Raw genomic sequence first — 10,984 nt, 5'->3', positions numbered from 1 at the left:
TGATTAGCATTTTGCAAATACAAGTTTAGAAGTTTCTTAATACATGGTCAACATTTTTGTATACACATTTAACGATTTCTAAATTCTTACTTAACATTTTTAAATACTTGTTAAAAATCAAATGCTTGGGTTAATATTTTTAAAATAAATGATTATCGTTTTTGCACATGTTATATTTTTTGTATACATTTTTTAGTATACATGAGAAACTTTTTCTATATGTACATTTAATATTTTTCAAATGCCTGCTTAGCATTTTTAAAAATGTTTATGTAATTTTAGATACGTTGGAGACATATCAATATGTCGAGGAATTTTTTTGTTCATTTTGTGACAAGTTTTATTACAAGCCTCTTATAAACCGGAGCTTCTCTCAAGAAGCCTCGTGGTTTCGATAGGGAAACATGTCTCCTTTGTGGGTGAAACAATAATCATTGCCTCTTTTCTCCTTGTATTTTCTTCTACAGGCAACATGGAACGATAGAATATCTATGCTGAAATTTAGAATTATTCAGGGTTTGTTTGGCCTTTTTATACACTAATTAAGTTTCCTAAGCATTTAATGTCCATAATTGAAATTTAAACTACAAATACATGCTCCCGTTCATCAAATTGGCTAGAAAAATTATACACGTGTTCTTGGGTGCATGTTTAGGTCCCATGCAAGGAATGTGAATGAATTACACCGTACCGGCGTCCTGGCTCGTCCTCAAACATTTGGAATCTCGGTTTTTAAATCCACTTAAATCCAAAACTCACCAGAAGTTCATGAAAGTTGGCATGTTGTCATGTCACGATATATATATGTCGTGGTAAAAACATTATCCAATTTGAGCCAAGCTTTATTACAAATCTCTTACAAACCGGAGCCTTGTCGCAAGAACCCTCGTGGTTTCGATAGGGAAACGTGTCCCCTTGTGGGTGAAAGGATAATCGCTCTCTCTTTTAGCCTTGTATTTTCTTCTACACGTAACATGGAGCAACAGGAGATTCACGCTGAACTTTGAAATTATTCAGGGTTCATTTGACCTTATTGTTTCATTAACTGAGTTTTATAGGAATGTCCATAATTCAAATCCAAACTACAAATACATGCTTCAGTGCACCAAAATGGCTAGAAAAATGTACATGTGTCCTTGGGATGCATGTTTAGGTCCCAAGGAAGGAATGAGAATGAATTCAACCGTCTCGGTGTCCTAGCTCGAAACATTGCAATCTCGATTTGGAAATCTCCGCAAATCCAAAACTCACCAGAAAATCATGAAACTTGGCATGGTGTCACTACATGGCACATATATGTCGTGGTAAAATAATTGTCCAATTTGGGCCAAGCTATATTACGAGCCTCTTACAAACCGAAGCTTCTCGCAACCCTCGTGGATCCGGTAGGAAAACATGCCCGTCTTGTGGGCGAAACAATAATCGCTGCCTCTCCTTTCCTTGAACTTTGTCTTCTACAAGCAACATACAATAACAGGAGTGTCGTGCTGAAATTTGAAATTGTTCAGGGTTCGTTTGGCCATTTTATATATTAAATGAGTTTTCTAGGCATTTAATGTAGTCCATAATTCAAATTTGAACTACAAGCACATGCTCCAGTGAAGCAAAATGGGTGGAAAATTGTACATGTGTCATTGGGTGCATGTTTAGGTCTCATTGAAGGAATGAGAATGAATTATAAACTTCTCGTCGTCCTGAAACATTGAGAATCTTGGTTTTTTAAATCCGAGTAAATCGAAAACTCACCCAAAAAACATGAAACTTGGCATGGTTTCATGACATGACACATATATGCTGTGGTAAAAAATCGTCCAGTTATAGTAAAAAAAATCGTCCAGTTTGAGACAAGGACATATAGCCAACGAAGTCCTTTTGAAACAAATAGCTGGCACGTTAATATCGCAAACAGTTGTATTATATAAACCATATGTTCCCGTAACCATTTGAGTGCGGCCACACGTCCCTCTTTTCTTATGGGATAGTACTACCTCTGTCCTCGTTCATTGGTCATCTTTGTATTTTGTGCCAAAATTTAACCATACTCAGTGGCGTGCGTGCAACTGTTTGATTAGACGGGACAAGCGGGAGAAGTCCGCCATGCAGGCTCGACGGGACGCATGCGAGCAGTCCGCCGCACACGCTCGACGGGACGCATGCATCCTATCCACCTTGCAGGCTCGACGGGACACGTGCGAGCAGCAAGGCCGCCCATGCTCACTAGCAACCGAGCTCTTTGACCTCCATCCACCAGCCGCCCAACTCGCTCACAACTTCTCCATTAGTGGTGGCCTAGCTGCTATTTAACACGTGGTTAATTATAACACCTGTATGGAGGGTGTTTGCTTGTGATCCCATGGCCCGCTCAACGTTAGCACTTGCTTTGTTCATGTTTTCAACTCGTATTCTGGCCTAATTTAAAATGCCACATAGGGCAACAGATAATACGATGACAAATAAAATGGTAATGGATAATAGGATGGCAAATTTACAATGGCGCGGATAATAATTATCTTACATATTCCGGATAATTTAGAATGCCACATGCGGCAAAGCCCGAAAACACGGGGGCAAGAGAAGAAGGAAATCACATACAACAATCTCGGTCGTTACTTTCTCTACTCCTCGATGGATCACCGGGCGATAAAATCCTCCAGCTCCTTCTTCAATTGCTCACGACTTTGCTTGAAAGCAGCCATGGATTCCTCACCTCCTGCTCGCACTGGATACAGAGCTTCCTCAAGTCACCCATCAGTTCCTCGATGACCGCTGTCAGCGTCATCCCCGAGGCACTGCTCTGCTCATGCAACATCTTCTAGTAGACGGCCTTCTCCTTCTTGGCGAGTGCCTTGAGGAGCTTCGCATTGTCACCCATGAGTTGCTCGATGACGCCAGTCGCATTCTCAACCGAGGCATCGTTGATCTCGAGCAGCTTCACGAAGCCATCGACCAGCTCTTGCTGCTTAATGAGACCAGTGAGAATGTCGTTGTCGTCGGCCAAGGACTTCAGCAATGCCAGCTCGTCGTGATCGCCGACACGGCGAGTGCGCTTGTGAGAGCCCTCGCGTGCCAATGAGAGCTCGTTCGAGGGCTTTGTGGTGCGCCTCTGTTGTGTAACACCCCAAAAATTTAACCATGACTTGTTTGTTAAAATTTGCCAGGAGATAAATTTTTTTTCTGGATTTTTCTTTTGATTTCAGAACCTCTCTTCTCTGTGATTTTGTGGAGTTTTTACCTCAAGTGGAAACTTTCCAAAAATATTATTGGACTTGTATACTCTCTCAATAAAACAATTCTTTATTAGTGGACTTATTTACATAATTGTTTTTCCTGAGCTTTATTCTTTTAAAATGATTTTTCATAAGTTCTGGAGCCTCTTTTGCACTGCAACCATTTGATAAATGCTTTTAAAAATTTCACCAAAAATTGGGGATGTCATGTGATGTTTTTAGATCACTCTGATGCAAAAATATCTTTTATTCATTAGAGATTTTAAGCTCTAACCCTAGTTTTCAAAACTGGTCCAGTTGGTAAAATTTCACTACAACCTATTTAAATATTTCTTTAAAAATTACATAAAAATTTGGAGATGTCAGTAGATGCATATAATTTATTTTTATACAAAAACCCATGATTGTTCTTTGAAAGATTTGAGAAAATCATCCTCTTTTGCTCTCTGGTCCAGTTGGGTGTTTTGTACTACAACTATATTTTCTTCTTCTCTAAAGCCCATGATCTTCCTCCTGCTTATAAACCACCCTACAAAACCCTTAAGTCCAGGAGAGTGGACCCATGGGAGTATTTTTGATCCGTGTAATGATGCCCTTTATCTTCTGTCTAGAAATGATTTTCTCAAATACTTACACTAACAAGTTTCTGTTTTTGACAAACTAACATGGCCACCCTCTTTAGCTTCTAAAGATACTAGGATCTGGAGATTTTGGCCACCCCAAGAGTTGCCTAGATGCCCTTGGCATTCTGTCAAACACCTTGAGTGCATGAGCAATTTTGGCATAAGTTTTAGTTTACATTGTGAACTTGATCCTCTGATCAAACTAGCTTGTCCACTGATCTCCTTGCACACCCTAGCCTAGGCCTGGTAATCCCCAGCCCCACACAAGCCTCCTGGCATGCCCTGGCATTTCGCCGAGCACCTGGTGCGCGTGCTCTGGGCGCGCCCAGAGCGCACGTTTTGCACGCGCGCGCATCGAGCCGCCGCGTCTCACTGGCGCCTCCCCGCGCTCGTTCTGGCCACTCCCCGCGCTCGTTCTGGCCACTCCCCTCTCACAGCCAGCACGACCGCCCCCTCCCTCACCGCAGAGCCATCCCTGGAGCTCCACAGCACCGCCGTCAGGTCGGCCCCGGTGGCTAGCGGCCGGCCACAGTGGGTTCCTGCCACGGACGGCGCCGCCCGAGCCACACGCGTGCGCCAGCTGCCTTCTTGAGCAGTCCGAGCTCATCCATAAGCTCGTCTGCAAGCGCTCGTCGCCGCCATGTCCCCCCTGCTGCAATAGAACGACGGTTCGCCGTCGTCCTTATGTACGGCCGCAGAGCCGACGTAGCTGCGCTATAAATGGACCCCGGACCTGTCCAGACCCTCAGGCAACCTCGTACCACCCCACTAGCGCGCCCCACGACCAGCAAGCGACGGTGGGAGGCCTTCTTCCTCGCCTCCGGGCAGTTCGGCCGCCGCCACTCTCCGGCTGAGTTCGTCGCGAGAAGACCCTCCCCCACCCATCCAACGCCACCACCCGACTCCACTTGGTCTTGCGGAGCCACCCAAACCCTCAACTTCGTCAGGAAGCCACCGTAGCCCAAACCCTCAATTCACCCGTAGCCACCATCCGCCGCAAAGCTCGCCGTCGGCGACTCCCTTCACCGCCGCCATCCGTTAGACCACCGAGAGGACCGCCCTGGACTGGCGGATCCATCCCCGCCCTCTGAAACCCGTGGGGAAGCGCCGTTCGTCAACGGCGATCGCCGGAGTCCCGGCACCGCTCGGGCAAAGGAAAAGAAGGGAGAGACGACTGGTCAAACCTGACCAGTGGGCCCCATGGACCCACTGTCAGTGACCACGGACCGGTCCACGCTGGACTAAATGAAGGCGTAAACACCAGAGTACGCCTTCGACGTGTTTTATTCCGAAACATTTTTCCTTTTTTCTGTATTATTTTTAAAAACAGAATTTGATCAAACTTTGACTGACCATATCTTTTAAAATATAACTCCAAATGAGTTGATTCTTTTTGCTACCTCTCTCAAATTTTGTCTAGTTTACTTTTAGATTTATTTGAAAAAAATCCAGACAACTTTTTTGTACAGTTTTGAAACTATGTATTAATTCAAATTTTCAAATAGGATTTTTGGAGAGAGAAGAAAACTTTCAAAAGTTTTGGGAATGCACCCTGCCTCTCCACAACTTGAAGGCAAGCATTCTGAACCCCGGCATAATATTGTCGTTTGATACGGTTACGACACCCCTTGTCTTGGAGTTTTCGTTATTTTACGTGATGATATGAACATACTCATAAGTGCATATTGATGATTCCGTGCTATTGAAACTTGATACGTTGTGATAGTAATCACCCTCATATGCCTTTCATGCCTGTCGGAAGAAATCCGGGGAAGCCTCTGTCTTGGGTAGACATGAGCTTGTCTCCGGTCTTCGTCGAGACGGTTGTGTCCGGTATGGCATAGTAAGGTATGATGAGTGGTGGTTCTGTTGGTTGAAATATATTTGTTATGCTAATCACATAGGGAATACTTAGACCTCCTAAGTCGACCGTAGATCGAGTCTTGTTCTAGTAACCCCATACTTGTTTCGTACTACCACTGGTCCCTGCCATAGGTAGGGTACGGGTCAGTAAATTGTCAACCCCTTTGTAGCACACATCGTACAGAGAGGCCATGGTGGAAGATACCGGCTGCATCTGGTAGGCATGCCACCTGGTCCGGGGGCATGCGTGTTTCCGGTTGTAGCCGAGGGGGTAGCTCCCCTAGTTTGCACGCGTTATAAATTTTGTGATCCCATGCTAATCGAGGTTGTAGCCTCCCCACTTAGAGTTTTGCTTAATGAGTGTCGTGGGTGATTCCAGACACCGATAAATCAGGCTGGTGTGTGCGGTCAAGTGTGTTTTAAATTAAAAGACCGTAGACGGAATTAGTCCCGATGGACTAACGGAATCCGTTACTCGTGGGTAAAGAGTACACTCTCTGCAGAGATTACATCTATTCGAATAGCCGTGTCCATGGTTAAGGACTACAGTCTGGGATGGGTCAAGTGTCGGTCTCAGTGTCGGTCTTCGGAGGAAATACTGCTAAACCAGAACATTGATTATGACCTATGACATATGATGATTATGATCATTATTATTGTGGACTAACTGGTTATATTATTTGAATTATTGGGTATCCCTGGAATAGTTTTACCTCTTGGATATTCACTGTAATTATTCTCTTATAAGCCCTTTATGTGGTGTCGTTTAGACGCCCGACTGCGGCATGCTTGTCATTTAATCACTTATAAGCCCTTTATGTGGTGTCGCTCAGATGCCCGACTGTGGCATGCTTGTTATTTAATTCACTTATAAGCCCTTTATGTGGTGTTGCTCAGACGCCCGACTGTGGCAATGCTTTAAATTATTATCCTTTCGAGGCGTCGCTTCAGACACCCGATTGGTGCATTCTATTCCTACTCTATTATTGTTATGAATAACTTGTCCGTGTGCATCATGAGTTTATCTTTGTGATTTACATTGTGATTACAGAATAATTCTGAGCATAATTACCATCTGATATATTATACATGTGCTCATAATGTTTGCGAGTACATTCAAAGTACTCACTGGCTTGTCCCTAGCTATTGTCTTGGCCAGATTTCTTGCACGGAGAGGAGCGTTGCGATGACAGCCCCGGACCTACGCAATGATGATAGCAGTCTCGCAAAGATAGGAGTTATCTTGGTCAGCTATTCCTGTGGGAAATGGAGTCCCATAGACGCTGATGAACCACAGACCGCTTCCGCCATCAACCACTAGCAACCGTGTGTTGTACTCATAGGCCAGAATGGTCTTGTAATACATATTATGTATTTTTGCTTGGAGTTTCTGTATCAAGTTGGTGTCTCATCAGCTAACAGTAATCCTGGGGCTGGTGAGCACAAGGGCCACTTTCTGGGAAATTAATACCCGGAAAACCGGTCGTGACATGTTGCGGCAGCCGCGTGGCGATGGGACCTCATTAGTGCTTCCGTGACCTTGCTCTTTGCTCCATGGTTATATGTCCACCCAAAACTCCTCCTACCGGTCATGGCGGAACGACTTGCCAGGAAAGACCAGTTTTGTGGGTGATGAGGAGAGGAGCTGTGGAGTAATTTCGAGTAGGTAGTTTTTATAGCCCGGTGCTAAGTGTGAACACATATTGATTTGATTGGTGTGAACAGATTTGCAATTACTTGTTGTGTTGTAATCTGCAGTGTGACGAGAAACAAGGTCAAAATTTATGGATGGTTCTGGGCCGACAAAGCCCATTTCTGTTGTTCTGGCTCATCGCAAACTGTCGGGAGGTTAGACCCCGGGTAGCTTCATCCATACTAAACAACATTTTGAGACATCGGGTCAAGCCATGCCCCTCAGGCCGACAGGTCTCACGGCCGGCTTCTAGAGCCAGCTGGTGCCACATGGCCGGCTCCCAGAAGACGGCGTGGGTACGGGACGGTTTCTAGTAGACGGCCCGCCCCCTCCCTTCGAGTCTGAGCCCGACCAAGCTAAAAGCTGGGGCGTGGCTACAATGCGCCATGCCTCCCCCGAATCCCGAACGCATGGCTATAGTAAGCGCCTACAGGCCACCGTCGACCCGCCCGGCGCGGCACTGTAGCAATGGCGCGCCCGACATAGCCTCCATCAGCACAGATGTCGCTATAGTGAAGAGCCGTTGATGGGGCCTGCAGGCAGCGGGCCCCACCAGTCGACCGGTTCCTTGGCAACGGGCGGGGCCCACAAGAGGCGGGCCCCAGAAGCCAACGCAGAACCCGACCACCATAGACACGGATAGCCGGGACCTACCACCCGACCACATTACCATTGTACCCCTGGGGGGTTGGCCAATAAAACCCCCCAGGCCTCACCCATGCATAGGGTTCCAACCCCATTCCACACACACCAAAGCTAGGGAGCGAAGAGAGCTAGCCTTGCCCTTCTTCCTCCTCTAGCTAAACAGCTCTGGGAGCACCCTTGTACTCTTTGTGTTATAGTGATCATGCGGAGACCCTGCAGAGCAGGAGTAGGGGTTTCATCTGTTAGGAGAGCCCTGAAACGTGGTACATCTTGTGTCCGTCCGAGCTTGCGCTCACTCCCGCTTCCAGGACCCGATGACGTACTTCTGGCCCCATCCATGATAAGCTGCCCCCTGGCATCTGACATGAGATTACCACGACAGTTGGCTCCCACCATGTGGCCATCCGCGACGTCGGCTGGGGACACGTTCTGGACGGGAACCTTGTTCCTTTCCGGCGAGCATGTCACGGCTGGTGCGAGCAGCCAACCCGATGCGCCCGCTCGCGCTAGCCTCAGCGCGTCGCCTGCTGAGAAGGCCGCCTCCCCCCTGAGCGGCCTCGATGACCTCTTCAGAAATCTCTCCCTCGCCGACACGGCCACCACCGATGACTTCCCCAGCAACGTGGAGGTCGTCGATGGTTCGCTCCCTCCTGCCGCCAGCGACGCCCCTGTCGGCGCGCCTGACGCCGGCATCATCGCGGAGGTGATGGTCATTGGCGACAGCCAAAACGCTGGTGGATCCAACCAGGATCCGTTGGAGGCAGCCATACATGCCCTAGCGACTCCTTCTCGCTCCGATACCAGCCAGGAGGAGGTGGAGGAGTTCCGCGCCAAGCTCTTCGACAGCACCACTCAGCCGCACCGGCTGAGCCTAGTCGGGCCGGCGCCATCCGGCAACGTGGCGCTGCGATCGCCAGCATGCTATGAAACGGACGCCCCGTCTACGAAACCCCGACGCAAAATATGTGTGCCGCCTAGGCGGCTGCAGTAGAGCTCAAGCACCTGGAGGCCAAGGAACTGCGCGTCCAGATGGAGCGCCTCCAGGAGGTCATCAACACTGCGAATGCGCAACAAGACATGGGCAATCGCATGGTGGAAGCCGACCGACAGGGTCGACACCCATCTACCCTGTCACGAGAATGGAGCGGTGGAGGCCGCGAGCAGCGAGACTCAGAGCCGGCTGCTAGTAATAGCCGGCGCTCGCGCCGCACGATGGCGGACAACCAGCAAGTGCTCCAGAACCCGGAGGCTCGGTGCCGGCCGAAAGAGATCCCGCCTCCTCGAAGGGAGAGGGCGACCACTCAGCCGCCGCCGCATGATCACCCGACGCTCGGTGGCCGGCTAGGCCGCCGCGAGGCAGTCGGCAAAAATGACGCCCGTCGCTGGATCGAGCTGCTGGCTCGGTCCCAGGCAGTAGAGCAGGAGGACACGATCAGCCCGGCCTACTTTAGCCCCCGCATCCACAATGAGCCCTTTCCTAGGGGGTTCACGCTCCCTTGAGACACTCCCAAGTATAACGGCTCCGTGAAGCCGGAGGATTGGCTGATCTACTACTCCACAACCATCAGCATCGCCAACGGCAACAAGCGTGTTTCCATGAAGTACGTTCCGCTCATGCTCCAGAGCACCGCCTGGTCATGGAGGAACAACGTCAAGCCCAACAACATCAACAGCTGGTAGGATTTCAGCGACGTCTTCGTCCGCAACTTCACCAGCACATTCAAGCGGCTCCCCAAGCCTCGCCAACTCTCCATGTGCGTCGAGGGGCCAACCGTGTCCACATGCGACTACCTCATGCGCTGGGCCGAGTTGCGCAACTCCTGCGAGGGGGTACATGAGGTGCAGGCCATCGAGTACTTCATCACCGGGTGAAGAGAGGGCACCCTGCTCACGTGCAAGCTTCTGTGCGACGAGTCGGTCACCTTGGACAAGCTTCTGGTCGTGGCCGACAAGTACGCCATGGCCGACAACTCCATGAAGTCGGAGATCCGGGTTGACACGTCTGACAAGGTGATCCAGCCGGGCTCCCATACGCCGGCTAGTGACGCCAACCGGCGCCGGCCTAACGACAACGAGCGCAAGGCCCAGCATCCAGCTTCCAACAGCCGGCAAGTGGCTGTCGAGGATCAGCAGCCGGCCGGGCATCCCGGTCCCAAGCGTTAGCGGGGCCGCAAGGGTGCCTGGCAGCCTGCCTTCTCCTTCGAGCAAGCCCTCGATGCTCCATGCAAGTTCCAAAGCGGTGCGAAGTCGTCTAACCACACCACCCGGAAGTGCAACTGGCTTGCCCGGATTGCCAAGGGTGAGGCCCTACCGCCTCCTCCACCGGCCGGCCAGGTGGCTCCGGCTGTTCAGCAACCGTCCCGAGCTGCCGGCATGCTTCAAGACGAGTTCCCCAACGAGAATGCCACCTACATCGTCTTCACAAGTGAAGCCGACAACAAGCACAACAGACGGTAGCAGCACTGCGAGGTGAATGTTGTCGCCTCAGAGGTCCCGCAGTTCATGCGCTGGTCCGAGAGGCCCATCACCTGGAGCCGAGAAGACCACCGCCGTGATACCAATGCCGGGTGCGTACGCTCTGGTGCTAGAGTCCATCTTCACGGAGAGGCGGACCTACCGCCACCCGAGTTCTGATAGATGGCGGAAGCAACATCAACATCCTCTACCACCAAACCATGGAGCGGTTGGGCATCAAGGCAAAGCAGCTCCAGCCCAGCCGGACTGTCTTCCATGACATTGTACCCGGCCTTCCTGCTCGCCAATCGGCAAGATCAAGATCGATGTCCTGTTCGGCGACAAGTCCCACTTTATGATCCACTTGTTCTCTTTGGGATCATCTTCGATCCAGCGCACCCGGAGAAGTTCGCTGTCATAGGGTCAAACCTTGGCAGCAAATAGGAAGGCAAGCTCGTCGATTTCCTCTGTTAGAATTG

Source organism: Triticum aestivum, chromosome 6B (assembly GCF_018294505.1).
Source record: "Triticum aestivum cultivar Chinese Spring chromosome 6B, IWGSC CS RefSeq v2.1, whole genome shotgun sequence".
Classification (NCBI taxonomy): domain Eukaryota; kingdom Viridiplantae; phylum Streptophyta; class Magnoliopsida; order Poales; family Poaceae; genus Triticum; species Triticum aestivum.
This window is presented reverse-complemented; position numbering follows the sequence as displayed.